Source organism: Corvus hawaiiensis, chromosome 5 (assembly GCF_020740725.1).
Source record: "Corvus hawaiiensis isolate bCorHaw1 chromosome 5, bCorHaw1.pri.cur, whole genome shotgun sequence".
NCBI lineage: Eukaryota > Metazoa > Chordata > Aves > Passeriformes > Corvidae > Corvus > Corvus hawaiiensis.
This window is the reverse complement of record NC_063217.1, coordinates 51,613,325-51,637,963: the sequence shown is the minus strand read 5'-3', so window position 1 is coordinate 51,637,963 and position 24,639 is coordinate 51,613,325.

The window sequence follows — 24,639 nt, the reverse complement described above, 5'->3', positions numbered from 1 at the left end:
AAAAAAAAAAACTTGTTTTCTCTTTCACAAAAGAAATAATGAGTTTGTAAACTGGAAATAAATCTGTACTGTAATAAGAATAATAAGAATATGGACACCATTCTTTTCTATAGGTTTTCTGTAGCAGACAAGAGACATAGTAGCAATTTAGGACATCTATATGTGAATATGCATGTTATTTCTATTCTGTTACAAAAGTGACCAGAATACCACAGTAAATCATTTAAATGTGAGTGATTCCATTAAAGAAAACTGTCATTCTCAAAACCTGGAAAGTAAATTATTTTCTACAGCTGTACCTATTGTTACTGCTTTTGAGAACACTTGATCTCCATGCTTTCTAGCCTTTAAGCAGATGCCACTGGTCCAAGATGACCCTCTCATCTGTTTCTTGACTCTTAATAAGTGATCTGCCTACAGTAATTTTTTCCTTTATCATTGTTGATCTGATGCAGGCCAGAGGCTTGCAGTTTAGCCTGAATCATTTGAAGTAACTGGAAATAGGCTCTGATGGGATTTGCATCAAAGACAAGCAATATTCGCCATACAATGACTGAAAAACCCCAATGATAGAACACATTTACATGGTAATGTATTTGTACTGCAAGTTAAAATCTGCATGTTTTATGTTTTCCTATAATTTTGATTTTAACTACATTATTCAATAATTTCTCATGTAAAATATCTTTTCAGAAGTCTCTTTCAGTTTTATTAGTTTTCTTTACCATTTGAAATGTCTGGTGGATCTGTCTTTTTTTCTAAAATTTATTTTGATATATAAAACTTTATTTATAAGTTTTCAAAAAAAAGTAGCAAAACAGCTACCATGTCCAAAAAGTACCTGAAAGAGATAAATATTTTCTATGAAAACATCATATTCTTCTGTATGCAGTTTTTTTCCCACTGCTTCAATCTAATCTTCTACATTTGCTATTGATTGTTCTTTTTATTTCATATTCCGTGAGTATAGCCACCTAGATTTTTGTTCATTTCTTTTTTAAACCACAAAACAAAAAGAAAGTTTACTCTTCAGCAAATATAGCTAAACAAATCATCCAAAGCATTCTCACATTTAATCTATGACAATGGAAAAGCAAGTCTCCAAAGAAACCAGAGCATTGCCTTCATAGCCAAAGACATAGAAGGAGAAAAAAATGACCCAAAACAGAGAGAATTTTAAATTGCATAATCTCTTTATTAGTGGATATGAACAAAGATTCCTATCATAATTTGAAAAATAGAAATTACTCAATGCATTTTCATTCTGGGAAATGCTATATGCACAGAAATATACCGTTATTTAATAATTAATTTCAAAATAAATTTGGATTGACATTCTGATGGACAAGTTCTGTAAGTATCATCCCTCAAATTGACCTCTTTCAATGACAGACAGTTTTCTGTCACTTTAAATAACTATAGTAGGGGGATATTATTCACCAGTACTAATTACAAAATATCCATTTTAAATCTATCAGACTGTATGGAATATTCTGCTCTTGATTTTACCAGTGTGTAGACAGATGGATAATGGCTTCTCAGTCCCACTCCCTTTAAATATGTAGGAATGATATTAACCCTTTCAGACACAGCCCTGTATTGTAGTTTTCTTTAATTTACTTATCTTAATAATTCATAGAGTTTTCTCAGTGTTGCAGCTTTCCTCACTCTAAAATCTTCAGTGGTCCTTATTCTGAAATTCTTCATTTTGCATTTGTGCATATTAAAACATTTCTACTTTCGTAATGTGTCAATGTGAATCTAGAGTGAGGCAATTGCACATCATCCAGCTAATTCAAAATTTACCATTTTCCCAATTTTCTGGAGTGTCCCTGTTAGTCCAAGAGTTCTTTAAAAAGAACATTAGGATGGTAAACTTGACTTCAGTGAGTTAGGAAGTCGAGTAATTTTCTGGGAAGATCTAAAAGACCTGAAAAATACTCCAAGTCATCATCTGAGGCTGCTTCTAATGAGTTTTTGACAGATGGAGTAAGAGTTAGCTTTATTCTTCTTTCTGTTTTAAGCTCTATTGCTCTGTGCTCTATGCACTGGTGGGACAAAGCAAAAAAGTTTTCAAATGCCCCCTTCCTTAAATATGAATCATCTTTCTCCTCCTTTCTCAGGGTGTATTCTCTGTTGTTGAAATCTTTTTCACATCCAAGAACTGGTTGTCTGGGTTTTGTTTGTTTGGAATTTCTTTCCCAAATTTGCATTATTTTGTTTAGCATGGAGCTCATCTGCCTCTCTTCATGCCTGGTTAGGTCTATTCACTGTTAGAGCCAAATTAACCTGACAAGTTGTCTTACATGAATCTCATTCTACCACCTACAATGAACAACAGCTTGAATTTATGAAGACTTCCCATATTTTAAAAAAAAATTATTAAAATCTCTGTTGAAGGAAGGGGTTTTGCTGAAAAGATTGAGTACCAGAACTTCAACTAACATTACTTCAATCAAATCACAGAGGCCTAAAACATTACTATAATGTAAGTTGCTTTAGGGTAGACACAGCTCCAACACTGTAACCATTCTCCTGAAAATAGGAATAACTGGTTATTACCTTCTAAAGCTATTGCATCTTTAAATCAATATTTACAAGTGAGATAAAGTATTCATTAAATAACTGTTCTGCAACAAGAGTTGACCAATATATATATATGAATAGCAGTCTTTTCCTTTCTAGACTAAATGCAGCTTTCAGTCTTTCCTGTCTTTCTATCTGACCTTGCTGACACTTCTAGCACAGGGCTACTTAGGAGGTCAAAACAGAAAACTGAAGAAAAAAAAAATAAAAATCCCAACAACAACAAAATAATACGTACTTTGAAATTTGGCTTGGTTTCTTGGCTACCTTTGACCATCCACCGTCCAAAATGAAGCTGAAGTATTTAATTAAAGGCTCAAAACCATGAATTTAACCCCAGATTACAGACTTTGCATATATTCATTTTGATGACTTCCAAAAGAAGTTTGAACTTTTCCCTTTCTGTCATCAAACAAAAAATCCACCAAAATCCTCACCTCACTTACTACACAACACTACATAAAACATAGAGCTAAAACTATACTTGCTTTTTCCTAGACTTTTTTCCTTCCTTTCTAGCATTGCTTAGAGTAAAGCATTCCAGCTGTGGTAAATATTGCTCAGGCATGGATCTGCAATACATTTTGCACTTTGATATTCATAAGCATACATTTCCTTCCAAGTCGAAGACATTTATCACAGTTTGACTGGCAGTTAGAAACACATTTTCTAGAACAAACATGCTATACATCTGGCTTTCTTTCCCACTGTTAACTTTTGCTTTTCATAGATTATACTCCTTTTTTCTTTATATTTGTAGGGGTTTTTTTCCAATTATTTGTATATCCTTAGACATATCTACTGCAAACTACTAGCCCAGTTCTTTTGCTTATTTTCTTCGGATGAAAATGTGAATCAAATTCCATATCTTTATTCCAATAATTCAGTACTTCTTCAAAGAGCATCAAAGCTCTCTTTGATCAAATGAAAATGATCAAAGACTAAGCTTGTTAGGGAAAAAAAGCCTACATAAAGTGGAGATTCTAGTGCTTTTTTTCACTTTTATCTTAGCTCCCTGCTTTGATTATGCATTTTATTGTATGAAGAAGGTTGATGGTAGAATAAAGCAAAACAGAAATTGAGGGCCGGTGGAGGTGTAAGTATTACTGAAGTGCTTGACTGCTTTGTGCTCGTTTTCAGTGCAATGCTAGCTTCAGAAACAGGAGGAGTTATACCTCATTGAGAACTCCATTCTCATGTACCTACATAAGTTTCCACCTCAGGTTAAGTAGGACTTTAAATTCAAAAACCATCTGCCAGCAGGAAAATAATGACAGCTGCATGTTCCTGATTAACCTAGTACTGCACTGGAGTCCCATGTACTCCAAGAGGCTGGTGCAGCTGTGTTCTGTTACCAATTGAGCCAGCAGCTGTAGTTCAGTGTGTGTATTTGCATTGTGACCACTTGCATTGCAACTAAGGGGACTTGAGATGCTAATTCAAATATAGGTATTTTGAGCTAGTACTGAACTGGAGATAGCTATGACACTGATAATGAATAAGAAGTTGGGAAGGGGATATTGTTATTTTCATTAAGTTCTTAATATTTACTTGGTCCAGAATTAGTGGCCCCTATTTTTTCTAAATTTACCTGAAATCAAAATTTTCATCATATGAACTGCACACAATGCCTAAATGTATATGCTACAAGGAACGTTGTAGGAGAGGATTAAAAGAATCCTTTTAAAATTATAATATCATCATATTTTTCAAGTGTAGGAATTTAACTTTCATCCTTGGTTTATGCTTGTATATACTTGCAACCTGCATCTTTATGCTTTCTTACTATATATTTTATTAATTAAACCACAAATACAAAAATGGAATATTTTTGTATTTCAGGCATATTTGTCAAAACAAAGCCTTCAGACAGGCTCAATGACATTCTCAGAATTAAATGGAAATAAGAAAACAATTTGTAAATCTTTATAATATTTATGAAATTTAATTTTTAACAGGTATTACCTACAAAATCAAAAATTCAGTCAAGCCAGGTATTGAAAAAGAAAAAGAAAAAGAAAAAGAAAAAGAAAAAGAAAAAGAAAAAGCAATCTTTATCTTTACACTCTTTATTTATGCTCAGCATAGAAATTCCCATTTCCTTACTCCTCACTTTTCCTCTTACATTTTAGCACCCATTATCTCCAAACCTCATATCTTTATCTAGTCAGCTCTTTTTAACCCTGTACATTCACATTTTACCACCTTGACCAGCCCTTTAACAGCCATCATAGAACTGATTAATTATATCCTGGGACATACATCAGTAGGAAACAGTGAATAAAACCAGATAGGTTTATAGATATACTATTGGAAATAGACATTTGCAGGGAGAATTCAGACTGTTTTCTCAGAGGTGAAATGCAAATTGAACTCATCACAGCTTACAAGTGCATTTACAGAAGGAAAAGACTGGCAGTTAATCCAGCAAAGGAGGTGTATCAAAGAGAGGATTAATAACTGGAAGCTCTAATTAGAAAACCTCAAATTGAAAATTAAGCAGAAATTATTAACCATGTTTTGTATGATTCACCGCTGTAATGTATTATCAAGGAAATTTATTATTACTCAGTTCTGAATATCTTCCCACTACATCTACTAACTACTTTTTGAGAAAACAGCCTCAATCTAGCCATACCAGTTTTTTGGCAAAATTCAAGGATGACTGCTTGATATGTGAAATACTGTAATATACAGAAGTCTACTAAATGTATTCCTAGGCAGAAAAACCTCAGGGAATGTGTTAATTTGGTAATAAGTGGAGGGAAAAAAAGTGACAGGGGATGCTGAGAGAGCTGAAACGCTTGTTTCACATTTTTGCATCAGTCTTCATAAAAACAGTTAAATGGAAATGTGTAACTACCTGGTACTAATTAAAGCTAACAAAGAAGGTAGTATGGTGTCAGCCCAGAAAAGGGAAGGAAAAGTTTACAAGGTAATGTCTACATTACATATTTTCAAAACTTTGAGATTTGATGGACTTCTTCCTGAGGTATTTAAATATGATCTGAAAACTCACAGAATCATTCTCTTTGTGAAATCGTCAAGGAGGAGTTAAACACCAAAAGAGTGGAAATTAATAAAAACAGTGTTAGTAAATGTAGTAAGCATAGTGTTTATAGGGAAAAAAAATAAAAAGCAACCAAAATGAAACTAAAGAAATATAACCAACTTGTGCTTAGTTCTGAGAAAAGTCTGAGCAAACCATTTACAAATATCCTACAGAGGCAATACAGATCATACACTTCAATGTCATAATATAGGCCCATAAGAAGCCAGAAAGCTCAAATTGATTTAATTGCTAGATGGTAGGTGCAAAACAACTTGGATAATCACAGATAATTGTAGCCAGAGAGCAGTTAGCATAATGAAATTCAGAAGGCTTGGGGGGATATACAGAAGCCTATACTTACCTAGGATCCATTCAATGGCTTCATTAATGGCATGGATAGTGGGGCAGAGAATACTTACTGAACCTACACTAAGGTAAGGGAGATGGCATCTAAATTGCAGGACAATGTACAGGTGAAAAACTGGAAATTTGTGCAAGCTATTACAGTTGTCCAACAGCAGCCAAACAGATCCGTGATAAAGGGGACAGGATGCAAAAGAGCCACCCAGGTAGCAGATGTGTGTCTAAATACCTGTTCCCTGCTCTAGTTATCGGAGGCACAGCCTTCATGAATTGAGCAGCCTTGGTTACTGCTGTCCAAGAAAGGTGGGAATTAACTGGATACATCTTAGAGAGATGATCAATAGGTGGTCAGAGGTACAGAAAACATGGAAAGACAAGACTGGACATATTTTTGACATAAAACTGAATGTGGATGTGGGATAGATTTTAATTACGTTAAAAGCTGTGGAACAAAGGGAAAAGTTATTCCTGCGTTACAGTGACATACAGGACAAGAATAAACAGGGCTCACAGTAGAAAAGGCAGGATATTAGGAAATAATTTAGATTAGAAGGACTGACCTGATGGTGCAGGTTGACCAGTAAACTAATGGAATTTCCACTATTGGAACACTTTACAGGCTAGGTAATACCCAGGTCTGCTTAAAGTAGAAAATAATATTGTTGATATAGGTGAAACTGATATAGCTGATGTAGCTGATACAAGTGATAATCCATGAAAAAAACCTCACAATAGATAGGAGGATGATGGTATAGAGGTAGAGTCCATGAAATGCATGTAAGCTTCTATAACAAGTACAGGATGTGGCCTCCTTTGAGAGGTCAAATGCCATTCTTTCAAGCTTCTGCAGCAGGTAAAGCAACATACCTGATTTTCATATGACATTTCCACAGAACAAGAACTTTAAACCTATAAATTCATATTAAAATATCTGGAAGAAAAGACATCCATAGGGATCGGTTTCCTAAAGCACTGGATTCACTCATCTATATTAACTGAAAATAATTTGGTTTAAAACAGTCCACTTCATTAAAAAGCTGGTTTAGAATTACTATTCAATAAACCGTAATTTCAGAATTCTTAATAAAACCGGGAAAGTTTGACTTTGAAATTCCAAGTACCAAAGACATAAAGAGTTTATTATGCTTTCCTCAAAGTTTTTTGCTGAAGAATTAAAAGACTTGCAAAGTTGTATATGCATTAACTACTTGACACAAACCAATTCAGTATGATTGAAGAGATATTCTGTGGGGGTTTGCATTAAAAATGCAAATAAGATGAAAAAGGTGTGCAAAGAAGATTAAATGATGACCAAGTGATTTTTTTTCCAAGTACATACTTGACAATCTAGCAAACTCAATTATTCCTCCCAATCCACATTTCATACTTATATACACATAAAACCCATTGTCTAGTGCCCTCAATGGTTTTCAAAGTTGTTATTTACAGATTTTCAAGTTGACAGTAATGTAGCCATAACTTTTGTTGGACTTCAGTTCATTAGTCTGTTCCTCCCTATGGTAATTTCATTATGTCTTCAACCTGCATTCTAACTCCCACTGCTACAATTAGTCCCAAAATTTAAAGCTACCAGATTGTAAAGTTATGCTACCTACTACCTACTACCCAAGGGTAATTTAACCATTAATTACTGTAGCACCAGCTAACATTCCTCCCATCTAGTGAACAAGATCCTTAGAGCTCATAAACTTTCCTAAATTCCTAGGTGAGTACTTTGTTGATCCGAGTCTGAATGTCCACACTAATCTCACAATGAATAACAGGCCATAAATGCACCCTTTAAATTACCCAGTAATTCCGATGGAAATAAAACAAAAATGGGAGAGCTGGAATACAAAAAACACCATGGAAAGCTGACACAGAGAGCAGGACCTCTGTGATTCTGGTTGTTTTTATTTGGCTGCATTTGTCCATGGATGAAAAGCCTGAAGGGGTCATATACTGAATAAACACAAACATAAATTCTGCTCTTGAATTCAGTGGGGCTATATTCATGGAGCATAAGTCTTTGAGAACTGGATCTTTCAGCAGTCAAAGGTAGGGGAAATAATGGGAAGGCCACTTGTTCACTGTTGTGGTGTCACTGTTCATCATCAATACACACATAAAGCTTGGGGAGAGGGGGGCTGAGACATGTTAGCAACTTGGGTTTAAGTACTTTGTCATCTTGTAGGGTTCACAATCCCACACGATCCGTCTCAACTCTTTGGTTTATGGAGAGAAAGTCTAGGAACAGGAATCAGAAAACCCAGTGTCAGGCTGATCAAGAGGAAGTGATGAGTGAGAAAGGGTCTTATATCTCTTGAGATACCTGAACCAGGACACTAATCAGTTGCAACTGTTTCTACAAAGAAATGTAGGCTTTTTTCCCAGCCACTAAAGTACTTCTTGAACAAAGAACCTCATGCATTGCTTAGGCTTTTTTGGTTCTAAGATATTCTTTCCTGAAGCATAGCATCTTTTAAGGGATTTCCTGCATGTGTGTGCATATATAAATATTTATTTGTTTGTTTGTTTATATATCGTTTTGTCAGTTTTGTTTTATTTGAATACCTGCCATTCCATTAGTGACTTTTTGAACTACCACACTGGGCATCAGAGGGCCTAGTGGAGTCCTTCTTTTGCAGCATACAGTAAGGAGGGGACATACACTCTTTCAAGTGCATGAAATATGATGGCAAGCACTGTTTACAATAGCTAAAACATTAGTGTCCATTTCAATCACAAACTTAAAACACAGTTTCATATTGGCTATATGAAGAAAATTAACTCTGTCCCAGACAAATTCAATACAAGCAGTCATGAAATTTTAGGTTAGTTTCTCCTGACTGGTGGGAAAATACAGATACTTCCTATTTCAAGAATTACATTGATGCAGGGCTCTTGGTTCTTACTTTCTCTACTTCTCTTTCTTTTTCTTACACCTTCTTTCTTTAAATCCTCAGAAACTAGCTTGGCATTTGCAGAGCCAGCAGAAGCACTTAATGTATTGTTTAGATGTTGATGATGCTGCAGCAAACACACTACTAAACTCATAGTAGAGGTAAAACCTAGAGAGCTGTGATCTTTCCATTGTTTCTGTGACAGTAGCATTACACCTGATTTCATCTATTTGAATTGCTTTCTTTCCTTTTTGATAGAAACTAAATCTTGCATTTGTTTCAAGGTAATATATTTCTTCTACCAAATTCCCCTTTACCTACATGTTTCTTTCTTCCTTCCCTCTATAGTATACAGTATATACAGTATAAGTAAAATCCAAAACTATTCATAGGTTGATTACCCAATATAGATTATGAATGTTTCATAGTTTGCACTAATAGGTCTTGATTTCATACAAAGGAAAAAAATGTTGGGAGATGGTAATGAGGACACTTCCCCCTAATCACATGAGAGGGGTGTTTGGAAAAAACAGACGAGGGTGAAAATTTTCTTAAGGCAGTGGAAAATGGAAAACAAGGTTCATGCTCTCCAGATAACCTGAGCCCAAGATGTTTTCTCTAGTAAGGGACTGAATTTATTCTTCACTGCCAAAGCAGAACTAAAGCATCTAACTGCAGGGAAGATGCAAAAGGCATCATTTCTTTACAGTAGAAGAAGAGAAGACTACTAAGATCCTAAGTTACACTATACAGAACTCACTTATACACTACCACAGAACATCTAATTTTTCGTAAAACAACTCACTGCCTTGTGTTCTATTTCACAATTTTTGTTTTCTTTAAAATTAGTGGCTCCTGTACAAGGCCATTCATTCAGGTCAGTCTTTAGTTTGATGTCACTTGAGAGAAATTTATTTTTCATTCTGTCCCAATAGTGTTGTTTTCTATTTGACTGTCTATTAGCATTGACATTTTCTCTGTAAGGATTTTTTTCTTCTTTTTTTAGAACTTGATTGGGAAAGATTAGTGGAGTTTATGCAGCTTTTATCTCAAGTAATATGTTCTGATTTATATTGTGCTTATTCTGTTGCTGACATTTGGTGACATTTTCTCTTTTGTTGACAGCTTTGTACTTCATTAAAAAGTAGGCTACTCGAGCGAAGGTGTTTAATTTGCTTTGTCCAGCCTTTATCATAGCCAGCACATAAAGTACTCTTCTTCATTCCTGCATTAGCTTTCCTCTTTGATTGCTTCTTTTCTGCACTTTGCTTTTCTCTATGCCCTCTTTGTGAAGTATTTTTTCTTTTGTCAGCAGTTGAATCTCTCTTTACTAATTTTTTTTAAATAGCTCAACATTATAGCAGAACATTTTGTAGCTATTTACTTTGAAGCTGTAGGCAAGCAAAGCTTGTAATAGTATGATTTCCAAGTTCCTGCCATAAAAGGTCAAACACCCAGTCTTTCAGTCTTTTTGTTTCTCTTGCTAGCATGCCAGAAGTGTGATTACTAATCCTTAAATTCTTAGTGCACTGACTAAAATCGAAGATATTTTTTATTCTAATAGCTGCCACAAAGGTGAACTAGAAGAACAGACTTCAATGCCAAAATGATGGTGACTAGACCCGCAGCTTCACTGCTAATGGCAGGAAATACAAAATACTACCAAAGAGCTTTCAGGCAGAGATAAATGACCTATCTCACAGTCACCAGAGATTAAATACCTGCCAAGCTGCAAATAGCATTGTCTTACAACTGTGGGATCATAAACAATGGATCTTTATAACAGCATTTTTAAAGGATGTTAAAGTTCGAGAATTAAACAATAAAATTAATTGGTTAATTGCATGTCAGTTATTGAAAATTAGAAGCTTTAAGGTTAAGTTTTCCAGAGGTGATATACTTTTTCATCTTAATCAGCGCTAGATTTCAGAATTATTTTGGTGGGGAGAGGGGAGATGGCAATTTAAATTAGCAGTGCTAAGGAATAAAAGAAATTATGTTTTCTGAAAGCAAAGACTTAGCAATACAGCTGGTATTCTGGACCGTGTATTTTAATTTTTAATCAATGATTTTGCAGTTCCGACTTTCATACTCAATTCAGAGCAAGTGGTCTCTTGTGACATATATCAGTGAGAAATAAAAAAAATTTGGAAAGTAACTGGATTTCCTACACGATTAAAGTTTTACAAAATTTTCCAGCTCTTGGCAAGGTGGTAGGCTGGTGGGACTGTAGGGGGCCTCTGTAGGAGGAGCCAGGGGTTGCTCAGTGCCAGACACAATCAGGTGCAACCAGCTCCAATGGACCCATAACGGGACGCAAGTGAACACATCAGCCAAGCTGATGACACCTCCATGAAAACATACTTTAAAAAATTCATAAAATTCCAGACAGAGAGAGGAGGAGGGGGAAAAAAAGGAGTGAGAAACAATAGAGGGAAAACTGAAGTCAGAGCCACGGGAAAACTGATATTTCCCCTGCAGCTTGTGAAGGGTCCACGCTGGAGCACAGAAGTGTGAGGAGGAAGGAGCAGCACAGAGGAGCAAAGAAACTGCCAGGTACTGACTGTAAACTCCTGCAACAGTTGGAGCAGGGTTAGAAGAGTCAGAAATGAAAGAATGATGTAGAGCATAGAAAAGGGGACAGGGCAGAGTCAGAGGGAAAGGTGTTGTTTTAACATTTTTCTTTCTGTTTTCCACTACCCAAATTAATAATGCCTATTTTAATTAGGAGTAGATGATTTTTTTTTCCCCAGCTGAGCCTATTTTGCTTGTGACAGTAACTGGTAAGCAATCTCTGTGCCTTTATCCTGACCCATGAACCTTCTCCCTACTGTTCTCCTTCTTTTGTCCCCTCTACCCCATTGAGGAGAGGGAGTGAGCAAACAGCCAGGTAGGTGTTTGACTGTTAGCCAGGGCCAACCCACCACAATGTGCTGCAAGAAACTCAGAATGCACAGAAAAGCATGATTCAAATATTTGGTTTATACAAAAGTGAAACAAAATGAGCCATTTGTCTTTCTTAAATACAACTTTTTGGTAAAAATATGTGCACCTATACTTCCACACACAGGTTCCCCTCATCCACAGATCTGATAATCATTTCTAAATGAAGACTCAAATCTTCATTTGAGCAATCAACAATCTCCTTTTTCTAAACATAACCAGAATGCTTCAATTTCCTAAAATTGCTATACAGTAATTACACAGCATCTTTCCATGCTCATCATTTTACAACTCAGAAAATGAGGATAGAAACTGTAACATTTATGTGTTTATCCATTTTGTGGAATACTACAGTTCTAACCTAGTGTAACTAAATTTTAAAATGTGTGTGTCTGTTTGTCTCCTACTGTGGATTTACAGGCCTAATAGGCTATGAAAATAGATTAGGAAATTGAGTATGCTGCTCAATATTTGGTCTCTGGTTTTTATTTCTGTTGCTTGTTTGTTTAAATAATTTCCTGAATTTGAATCATTTTAATGTGTTTACATATTTTTGGGTTATTTTCTGTGCTTTCTCAGTTCCTGTAATGCTTATAGCTCTGAAAATGGCAGCACCCATGTGCCTTGTGCTCCTGCCTGTAGCACCAGTGGTACCACTGCATGTCTGTCAGCAAAAAAGATAAATCCCACAACAGGCTTGTTCAATCAGATTTTGACACAAACAACTGACTCTGAAAACAACATGCAGCTTGGTTTTGATTTAAACAATAATTTCCAATAGAATAGATATTTTCTTACTTGTGTAAGCTCCCCTTTTGAGTAATAGCTTATCTTCTGTGAAGCCACGGGCAGCTGAAGGATATGCAGGTACCAATCTCAGTCTCCTCTGCTGGTTATCGCCATTTCTAGCGTACATAAGAAAATTATCTCTGACATTGTTGAATATCTTTCTTACTCCAGCAAAGTGAAGAAAAAGGAGATGTTGAACACATGTATTTTGGGCCTTCTAGAAATTAAGACACACTGCCATCCAACAGGACACTGAAAGCACCAGGAAATAAAAAAATCTGTCAAAGTTCTGCTTCTACCATTTCATGACAAGGCTGAGAGGTTATTGCCCAAGACTGTCCAATCCACTGACATTCCATTGACAATTTAACTTTCCTCTGCTGTGGGGCAAGATCAGATATTGATGATCTGTCCCTATGATTTGTCCCTATATAAAATTTGTGCAATGGGCACCATTAACATATTTAGTCATTAACACATTCATAGTTTCAGTCATGTTAGATAACATCTACTTGCTACTCAACCCTGTCAGCAAGAGGAGGGGCTGACAGTGTAAATCTGTGCTGGTATATGGAGTGTTTTCCCCCCACACTAACATTTCTCTTTACCTTCATGTACATTCTCACTCTGAAGAAAAACTCCGAAATAATGCTGTCCTGTTGTTTGCTATTCTGGGGTACAAATTAGATCCTAAATCTATGATCCCAAGAAGGCCAAAGACCCCAGAAATATCGTGAAATGTCCAATGCTAGTGTAAAAAAAAAAAAAAAAACCTTTGTTAAAAAGAGACTTTGTAGAGATATTGTGAGGATGAACTGATCGCTGGAACATGCAATTGCTTTACATTCTCTTCAGCCTTAATTTTGTTTCTGTTTTCTCATGGGAATCACAAATTATATCCCTGGCTACCATTTAAGTGACATTTTTCAGATCATATAAAGTCATAAAAAAAACTTATAAAGTCCACTTTTGGAACAGATTTAATACAGGCTTCATACATTCCAAGAAATTGCATTCTCTCACTATAAATCATGATTTATAACTTTTCCCCTTAAACCTTAAGGTTTCCACAACAGCTGTCTGGTCTTAATTGCACTGCCTTTTCCAAATTAAAGCATTACAGCTTGCTTGTTTTCTACTAACGTATGTTTAAACTGATCTTTACCTTATTATTTTTGTAATATTGAATAAAGGCCATCAGAGTGCAGAAATATCCTATATTTACATACTTATTATGCCAAGGGTCATTCTAGGGACAATTAATCACAAGAATTTTCATTTTATGATACTGCTTACATTCTGTTAGAATTAAATTGCCACAGGTAGTGGAATTAAAAAAAAAGAAAATTGAACAGAATTAATTTTTGTGATAATTCCAAGAAAAATGTGTTAGGCTAGATGGCATTTTAACTGTTCGGAAATATAGAATTAAATCTTTCCAAAATAAGGAAAAGTCTTTTAAGCCAGAAATTGGTAGCTCTAAAGAGTAATATGTTTATATCTTCTCTTCATTTACACTCTGAGTGTGTTTATGTCACTACAATCTGAGGAATATCCTGGTAACATCAGTTACATTAATAGGGTTAAATGAGCTAAAAAAATGTCAGATTCACATCTTGGAATCAGCATAAATTTGGTCTGGTGTTTCTTAACTTTCGATACTTGTTAAAAAGACATAAAACACTACCCTCTGCTACATCATCTATAGAATAATATTTCCTAGCCCGGAGCCTCAACAGATTTATATTACTTCTGAGGCACACAAGAACATATTTAAATTCATGCCTAAAATTTTCTGTACACTGTCATTAATTACAAATATTGAATTTGCATGTGTCTCCTCTAGCTTCTTCTCGTTCCTCAGCAGTAATCCAAATCAGCTATATCACTCTGATCAGGTATGCCAGCCACCCAAAGTGAGCGCATGCGTCTGACTCTTTTCTCTTTTTCTGGGAGGGGATGGTGGTTGTCTTTTTCTTGACTACCAAACTGAAAATGAAGCAACAGAATGTTAGAATGAATCTTATTCAAGCAACTTATTCACAACTTATTTTGCTAACTGGCCTTCTCATGGTCCAGCTGATGTTACTGTGCTTAAGTAAGGGAAGAACACAGTACAAGAGTATCCTTGTGATCATATAATACAATAATTTAATGTGCTTTTTTTAGGCTGCAGCACTGATGGTTTGAGACTGTGCTGTTATCCACTCCTTGTCACTCTTTCCTTCTCTTCTCATTGACATCCCCTCAGATCTAGTGGCTTAACCTGGATATCAGCACTCGACATTAGCATAAGCTAATAGTAGGGGTGTTTTCTAACCCAGATAATTTTACAGAAGCAAATTGGTAGTGAGTGTGGTCCTAGGTTGGCAAATAAGTGGTGATAACTCTCACAGGTGGTGATAACTCTCACAAATAAAAGAAGCTATGAACCAACTTTTTAACCAGCTGAGCTGCATCTGGAACGATGCATCTGTCTGCAAGCTCAGAAAGATTGTGTGTGAGTTATTTTGAGAATAGCTGTCAGATGCAACCAGAGATTTCAAAGGGTCACATATGTTCATTATAGATAATCCATAACTATGACACTAGATAATGCAGTTATTTGTCTTTCTTTTTAATTATTTATTTGTTGGGAATTCATTATTAAATGAACTTAGATTTTTTGTTTTTAAATAGTTCCAGGGTCACTCCTGAGAGTTTCTATATATTTTCTGAATATTCATACTTCAAACAAGAAAAGATCAGTTATTCCCAAAACATTAATATTGATAAACTGTTTTATTACATAAGTGTCAACATAATAGGGTTTGACTCTAACTAAACAGTCATTTTTAACCAGAAAGGCTTTAAGTTTTGGGTTTTTTGACCTTCATGTCATTAACAGTTCCAGTGCTAAATGATGCAGATGCTGTAAGTTGTATCATTTTTTTGTATTTCAATCTAGACAGATGGCTGGGAAATAAAACAGCTGTATTTCTTCTGAAAGCCTGGAGGCATTGCTTCTTAGATAGAAAAAATTCTTATGATGGACAGGTTCAGATTTTAGGGACAGTCCTACAAACTTTTGCAGCAATAAATGAGCTTGGATTCACCTACAGACCATGGTAATGTCAAAGAAGACAAAGACATTAGAATTACTTTGTGCCATAGTGATAATTTTCAACTTCCTCCTAGTGTAAGCACTACTTTTTGTAAACATTGTATTAAATCAGAAAAGGTTTCAAGTAAATCAAAAGTAATTTGAGATCAACATGAAATTTTTTTAACACAGTCAGATCTCAAAGATTTTATGAATAATTGAAGTGCTTGAAAAAGGATGTGCATGCAGTCTTCCTGTTCTAGAAGGATCTTGCTGCCGGAAAGCCAACCATTCCCTGGGCTGCATCCAAAGCAGCACGGCCAGCAGGGCAAGGGAGGGCATTCTGCCTCTCTGCTCTGCACTTGTAAGACCCCACCTGCAGTGCTGCCTCCAGCTCTGGGGTCCCCAGCACAGGAAGGACATGGATCTGTTGGAGTGAGTCCAGAGGAGGAACATCAAGATGATTAGAGGGATGGAGCACCTCTTCTATGAGGAAAGGCTGAGAGAGAAGAGAAAATTCCAGGAAGACCTTATAGCAGTTACGCCATCTAAAGGAGGCTCATAAAAGAGATGGGTAGAAACTTTTCAGCAGAGTCTGTTGCAACAGGAAAAGGTGCAATGGTTTTAAACTGGCTCAGGGTAGATTCAGGCTACATGAAATGAAAAAAAATTATAGTGAGGGTGGCGAAACACTGGCACAGGTTGCCCAGAGAGGTGATAGATGCCTTCACTCTGGAAACATTCAAAGTCAGACTGGATGGGGCTCTGAGAAACATAATCTAATTGAAGATGTCCCTGCTCATTGCAGGAGGGTTGTTCTAGACAAATTTTAAAGGCCCCTTTCAACCCAAACTCTTCTACGATCTATCCAATTTGCTATTGGATTATATTAAAATATCTTATTCTCTGAGGTCAGTTGCTGATGAGACAACACAGACCTAAGCATTTTGACCTTAATGTTACTTTTCTTCAGGTCTAAGTATGAAGAATTTGGATGCTACAGAAATGTCATTCTGAGAAATTTGTGAATTACACACAATAGGACTGAAAGGGATTATAAGCTTTCTGGGAAAAACAGGTTAATGAGAAACTACAGAGCAAGTTATATAAAAACCATAGAAGAATGAAGACTTTTTTATTGCAATGAAGTGGCAACTGTGATGAAAGAAATCCACATGTTCTAAAACATCTTTAGAAGAAATTTAATGAGAAAACCAGCAGCACTAATGCTTTGTTAAGGCTGTAACTGCATGGTGTAATGACTGCTGGGTAAAGTACTGCATTTTATATTGAATGCACTAGTTGAGATCCACATAGTGTGAGAACTGTTACACAGTGTAAGAGAAAAAATGGGAATTTCAGAATACTAAAACCAGTCTAAATCATGGTGTAAAAGAGGAAACAATACAAAAGGTAAAATAGATTCATAAACATACTATTGCTGAGACCATCTAGATTACATATTGATGCAATAGCATAATGACTTAAAATTCTGGCTTTAATGATAAAATATATGAAATCATATAAAATTCCATCTGCCTAACCAGAATAAGCATTCTCCAAGAATCACCCTCAATTTTCAATATTGCTTGGGCATTTTTCAACTGTAAACCTTCTGTGCTTGAAAGATGCAATTTTAAAACAATTTTCTTCTGAAACAGCCCTGAGTTACCAAATTAATGTAAAGATCAGCAGGTTCAAGACATGCAATTGGACATTTGGGGTGATTAAAAATGCAATTGCTGACGTGCAATAATTTCATACATTTTCTGAATTGAGTCTTGTGTAGGCCATTTGTGAAGTTACCCAACCTGTTTAAGCACCACTCTTTACTGAACCTTCCAATTTGTACAAGTGTAAGCTATTCACAACTAGATAAAAAGAACAGAACATTTGGATCTGCATGTGAACAGATGAAAGAGGACTCCAGAAGGTTAGCACTTGGCACAGTTATAAACGCATGGATGATAAAGCTGCAGTGGTGAAGATATCACACCATGAGATACAGCCAACCTCCAAAGCAATGGAATAAGACACTGGGTGAAATTTTATGCTATAAACAAAAAGACAGCGTATGAGAGCATGAGGAGAATATAAAACAAAGAATGGAAAACAAGTTAAGGCCTCGGTGCTTTGTAAGAACAGTAGATGAACATTTTCAACCTGAATAAAATGTCACAGTAGATCATGAGGTACCAAATACTGTGCTGGATTCTAGACAAGCTCACAAAACTGTCATCTGAAGAATTCCCCTCACACATATACAGGCAGAGTATTTGCAACATATTTAGGGGTGAATGCAAATAAATAACCAGCAAAAATATAGAACCTGAGTTCACTGGCGTAAGACAGAAAAGAAAGTATAGAAAATGATTTAATCATTTTGCTTACAGGAATTACATACAATCTTGAACAGCAGAAGAGATTCCTCTTACCCAAAATCTGCTTCACAGAGAGAGAAGTAGGTCTTTCTCTTTTCATTATCATTTTAACTTTATACTTCCATTGTCTTCATCTCTACATATAGCATGCATGTACCCTAAAACCCTCTTTAATGTTCTTCCTTAAGTCTTTTAAATACTAATTCAAACCAATGTAAAATGCTGGTCAAGAGGAGTCTTCTGTATTGTTACTTTCACCATAACATAAATTCTCATGTATATATTTGTATATGAACATGTATCTTGTGGATTACAGGCCAGAAATGGACCAGAAATAGATATCACAAACAATGGATAACAAATGCTAAAATACTAATGAATAACTAAACCAAATTGTAGACTGGCCTTGTATAAGATCAACACTTTGGAGGAAAGAATTTCCCATCTACTAATTGTTGAATATGATTGTTTCGAGCAACAAAATAATTCATACAAATCAGCACACTCATGAACAGAAGAAAAGAGAACTCGCTAAATAAAATACTTTTAAATGATCATTTAACTCACTCATATTTGATTGCCTTCTTGGATTTCATATTTGGAAATCCTATCTAATGAAGTTTTATCATTACCACTTTGTGGTGATTAAATACCATAATCCTCTTATTTGTGCAGATCCCTAGTGCTCCCCATTTTTATTAAAAGCAGGGTTCTAATGAAGCTGATGAGGTGTCACTAGGTAATTACTACTTACAGTCTGAAATGAAGTTCAGTTCCAAGCCATTTGCATTTATGTGCTAAAACTAAATTATGAATGTGGATTTTTACACATTTTTAGGTTTAATTTTTCAGTCTAATGAAACCATAAATTTCAAGCTTTCAAAAATATTCCTATCTCTTATTTAATTCAATATGTAATTGAGAACATGCTTTTGCTACAGATGGAGAGGCCTTTTCAAATTTGAATTAATTTGGTGTTTTGCTGAGCAAGTAGATTAAGTGCTACAGATTGCCTGATGTTCACTACACTAAATCTTAGCTTTTAAATTAATAGAATGAAATTTTGGAAATTCACAAGGTCAAAAATGTTTTTTGCAGAGGTGATAGCTATATTTTCTGCCCTTACTGAATGACAAAGTGGTAACAGCTGGGAACAGTCAAAGGAAAAATTTGACTATGCAAAAGTGAATAAACTCAAAGTTCATTTGCATATTCATTTTATACAATATATTCGGGAATAATACGCCATTCAAAATAAACGGATATGTTATGTTTAGTTAGTGGTACAAATACCCTATGCAAGATGTTTACAACAGGTTTATCCTTAAAGTTCAAAGTAACGTACCAAGTTGTGAACGCCAGACTGACACACTGGCTTCAGTGAGAGACTTTTGGAGTGGGGAATAAAAGAATTCCAAACCAAAAAGAACTTTACAAATAGCCACATATGCAGTTTTAATTTTTTTAAGTCCAGTACCGCTTCCTCAAGGCTTGGACAAGTATTTCTGCCACTGATATATCTCTCAGTGAAATGAATGACCACCAAGACGGGAAAAAACCCCAAACACCAACAACCCCACAGTCTTTCTACATCAGTATTCAGCACTGTTGGAGAATGCTATTTATAGCATATATATAAGTATATATGAGTATACTATAATATGAGTATTCCTCTAGTCTTCTGCTCTTCTGAGCTAGGAAAGGTAAGCACCTTGGCTATCTCAGCTTTCTCCACCAGTTTCTACTGGCATGTTTGGTTGAGCATGATGAGAGGTACAAAAGTGTTTCCTGCTTTGTAGTGTCACTAATAAATGCCTGACTCTCTGGTATACCTACTACACAGTACATATTTAAGGGGTATTTTATCTATCACTATTCAGAGTGAACAACTCACAAATCTTCCCTTATAGTAATGTGTTACAGTATTTATTTCACAAAGCAATTGCTTGGTATTCAGTACTGTCATATTTTGCCTTTGATAGAAGATAGTGGCTATCATTGAGAAGATATTAAAGGATTAATTGCTATATCCAGTTACAAAATCTACAAAGAAAAAGTGACTCAAAAATGCTAATAGTTCTAATTGCAGTTTAAAAATTTGCCATTGGTGATTACAGTTTAAATTTGCAAATCCCTAGGTTCAAATTTTCTAGTCATGGGGGTATAAAACTCAGGGTAATACCTCATTTTTGCTCCATAATATCTGTGACAAGCTATAATGCATCACTGACAATCTAGTGATTCATGAAATGAAAACTCCTTCCTGTTTACATCAATGCAGACATTCCCTGGGGGTTCTTCACAAAACACCTGTCCAGTTGTACAGCATGCAAAGCATGAGACATTAGCTATCTTATGGAATTCTCTTTTTTCTTTTTTCAGAAACGCTAGCCTTAGAGAAATTGAAGCATCTATTTCACTTTCTGTCACCAGAATTTAAATATTCTCTCAGTGAGTGGAAACAGCAGACTGATAACCTCAGCAATGGTGTTCTCTACAACTCAGTGAAAGATGTGCAGAATCGCATGTAATTCAAAAGGTTGTTTTGCATTTATTTCACCAGCCCCTCCAGATTCTCTCTTCAAAAAAAAAACCCTTTTACCTTTGACAGAACTATACTTCCGAAGCACAGATCACACAAATGAAACTAAAAGCATACTAGCTGATCCTAACCCAGGGAACTTAGAGGCCTACTTGGCTTCCTATAGGCAGCACAGAAAGAAATTAGCCACCTGCTGAGAACAATCTTAATGTGCTAGCTGTGAGGAGAAAGGGAGGAAAGCAGTCTGGAGCAAACCAATGGAGAATTATAAACCCACGCATGTATCTAACTTCCTACCCTGCCTTAAAGCGTGGTGCCTCTGTTCACTTTGAATGAAGTCGCTGCTCCATGCTGAGTCTCTGCTGAATTTCTTCTGACTGAGGAGATGCTGCAGCACAGTATCCTGCAGCTCCACCAGTCACACCCAGTAGGTGAGACCATACCACAGCACTGCATCACTCACAGATTGCGAGGCAGTTGCTGGTGCATCTATCTCACTGGGAAAACACTTATTAGATTGGGTTTCTCAAGATACTGCAGTCCGATGCCTTAGGTTTTAACTTTCATAGTTTTCAAATCCTGTACTGCCTAGTGTGTAACTCTGAAGTTTCATGTGGCCTGTTAACTTCTGCTCTCTCATGCCAGGTAGACATAACAAAGCCTTTCCAGGCTTTGTCTTCAAGGACACCCAGACCATCCTAGGCCCAAAAACGTATAAACCAAAGAGCCTCTAAAGGCGGGGAAAGCTTAAGGAAATTACATCATTACCTGAAGCTTTAACTGGAGAATTAACCCTGATATGCAAATGAACCAAACTTATAAAAGTGTGAAGAACTCATGACCTGCGGTCCATTTTGGGTCCATTTTGGCAGTAGCCTCTGGACTCTCCGGGGTGTACCTTTGGGCTTTTTTAAAAACCTATTAAGGCCCTTCAACTAAATACCTACCTTTATTCTCTTATTCTTGTCTAGTCTCTGTTTTTAGGTGGCCGCTTCAGGCATCACTTCTCTGGCAAGGTTTTGGATTATTGATGTGTCTCATTCTTCAGAGGGGAGCAGTTTTGGACATGCACGCAGAGCATACCAGGGCTCGTGCGTACTCCGGGTCAGAAAGGCAGATACCTCACAAATGTAAGCCATCAGTGAGCAATTTTTATTTTAGGAGGTTAGCACATGCAAAAGCCTCTATAGATGCTTTGGCCTCTTGCCAGGTTCTGTACTGTCTAGAGGAGCTGAAGTGTTGTACAGTTGAACAATTTAGTGCTATATGCACTGTTAAAATTGTGCCCTGTGTGTGCTGTATATCTGACCGACTCTCATAGCTCACTAAAAAACAGAAAGAGCTAATTAAAGTTTCAGCCCACTTTTCATTTCTAGGGAGTGTTCTCTCAACAATGCTTGAATAACTGACTGAAATTGGGAGCAGTTTTACTCCTGAAACCTGTAGAGATGAAATGATTGCAGATAAATTATATTAGACACCATTGATTTGATCCAGCTCAAGAGCTCTTGCACTGTTTCACAGCCCTGTGAAATAGTTGAGAATTAATTCTTCAGTGCAGTGGGACTACTCTTCACAATTGTGACAGTACTTGGCCCAGAGGGACAAGTTTCTGGTAAAAACCTTATTTTCTTGAAAACTAAAATTTGTGTTTCTTTAACATGGAAAGAAGTATCAGCATACTTGTACCGTGACAGTCTGTCCCTGAGCTACCTATATTCCATGGACAGTAAATTAAAATATTAGGAATTTAGTCAGATAACTTTCTCTTTCCACATTTGTAATAATGCTCAGCATGGATGACCAATAATGTAACATGAATTGCTTTAGCCCCCACCTAGAGACATATTTGAACATTTCCTTTAATCTGTTTCATTGCACAAAGCACAAAACTACTCTCTTTCCAAAACATAAGGTGCTACATCAGCTTTGTGGTGAGAAGTATCCCTAAACCTACAATAACATTAAAACCAAAGTTGTAATTGGGGTTAGGATTTGGGTGAGTTATCATATCTAGATTTAAAATTATGTAACAACTTTCACACTCTAAAGAAACCCAACTTTGGGTTTCAATTCATAGAATTATAGACTTAAACAAAATATTTCATAAAGGACTGCACTGATTTTTTTTTTCATAATTGAAAACCTGTTCTAGTAAAGACCTTTTGAGTAGGTAAAATGTTGATAGGACTGAGAAGAGCAAAACTTAAAGCAGATGCTACACTTCCCATAGTTTAAAACATGTCATTTCTAAATTTATTAAATAATTTTCAGTTATAAAAAAATCTACTAAAATTTGATGTGCTATATGTTAACACAAATTCATTTGGAATTTTTTTTAAAAATTAGTAGTTAACATATTTTTTTAGAATTCCCTAGAGAAGAGACAGCTATAGATTGTCCAGGAACTTGTCATGATTCTTGTAAGTATGCAACCCATGTTGTAACTAGGAGAAGGCAAAAGACTTCTTGTTGGTTTGAGTGAGAAAGATTATATTCAGTTTTCTCTTCTTTGTGATTTTGGAAAGCTCTGATAAAATACATTGATTCACAGTGCAGACAGTGGCTATCACAGGAACATTTTTTTTTCACCTAAATAATTATTCTTTTATACATTACAGAAATCTTCACTTGTAACTTTATCTTACAGAAAATACATGTTAAAAAAATTCAGCAATCATGAGATTAAGCTGCAAAAACTCTGCTGAAGAAGTGCCATTAATTAGTTTGGAAGGGGGAAAGGGAAAATACCTGGCTTGCCAGTGATGAGCAAGGGGACGGTGTGCCTAAACTTGAGGAAATGATCAATAATGGAGATCCTTCCGTCTGCTTCAGGAGGTGTTGTGGCTGCAAAGAACCACCTGAAACATTTCTACACAAATGCAGGCAGAGTGAGGAGCAAACATGACAAGCGCAAAGCTTTGGCCCAGTCTGATTTTTGATATCACCTGCGTAAGTGAAACCTGATGGGATGAGTCCTGTGATCAGAGTGCCCTGTTGATTGTTACAGGCCCTTCTGGAGGGATACACAGGACAGAATATGGGGAGGCAGGGCACTGTGTGTAATGGAAGGGATAGAATGTATGGAGCTCACAGTTGGCCATGGCACAGTTGAGAGCCTCTGGGTAAGAAGTGAGGGGCAAACAAATAATGTGGATGTCACTGTGGGAGTCTACTATAGTCTTCCAATTCAGGATAATGATGATGCCAAAAAAATTTTTTTGAGGAATCAAGGAACACTTCCAAGTCAACTGCTCTTGTCCTTACCGGGGACTTGAGCTTGTCAGAAATCAACTGGGAGCATCATACAGCTGGTACAACCTAGGCCAGAAGATTCCTAGAAAATTTGTCACACATGCAGTATAATGTTTCTGAATCTTGTGGTGGCTTTTGATAACAGCGTTTCTGTAGCACTCTCAAAATAACTCACCTTGTAAAAGCTAAATAATTACTTTTAGTCACTGCAGTACTGCTTTATCACCTTGAGTAAGTGTTTTCTGATCCTGTTCCTTCAGGTTACACTGTTCCCAAGAGCTTTTCTATGGATTTCTTGCTGTTCTGGTGTAAGTTATTTTTCTAAACAGAAGTCGAGAGACATTATTTATTTATTTTGCATTTAGAAAAATCAAAAAATCAAAACCATGTCTTAACTCTGCAGAGAAAGGCTACCAAAATCAATGGCCTAGAACACAAGTAAAATAAGTACAATTATACTGAAAGCTTGTAAATGCTGTATTGGAAATTATAGTTCAGCATAAAAGATTCAGAATCCTACATTGAATTTTTTTCCCTTAGGTTTGGATTATGTAAGATCAAACTCAGCCAGTATATAAACATATGGAAGTCAGTAACACTTTCAATAAGAATTTCACTTCCATCCTGGCTAGATGTGGCTTATTCAAGTATTAGCAAAAATTTACTATAGCTGGAAGCAGCCAGCTCAGATAACTTCTAATTTTGTTTTTCTTTTAACCTATCCTGTTTCTAAAGAAAAAATC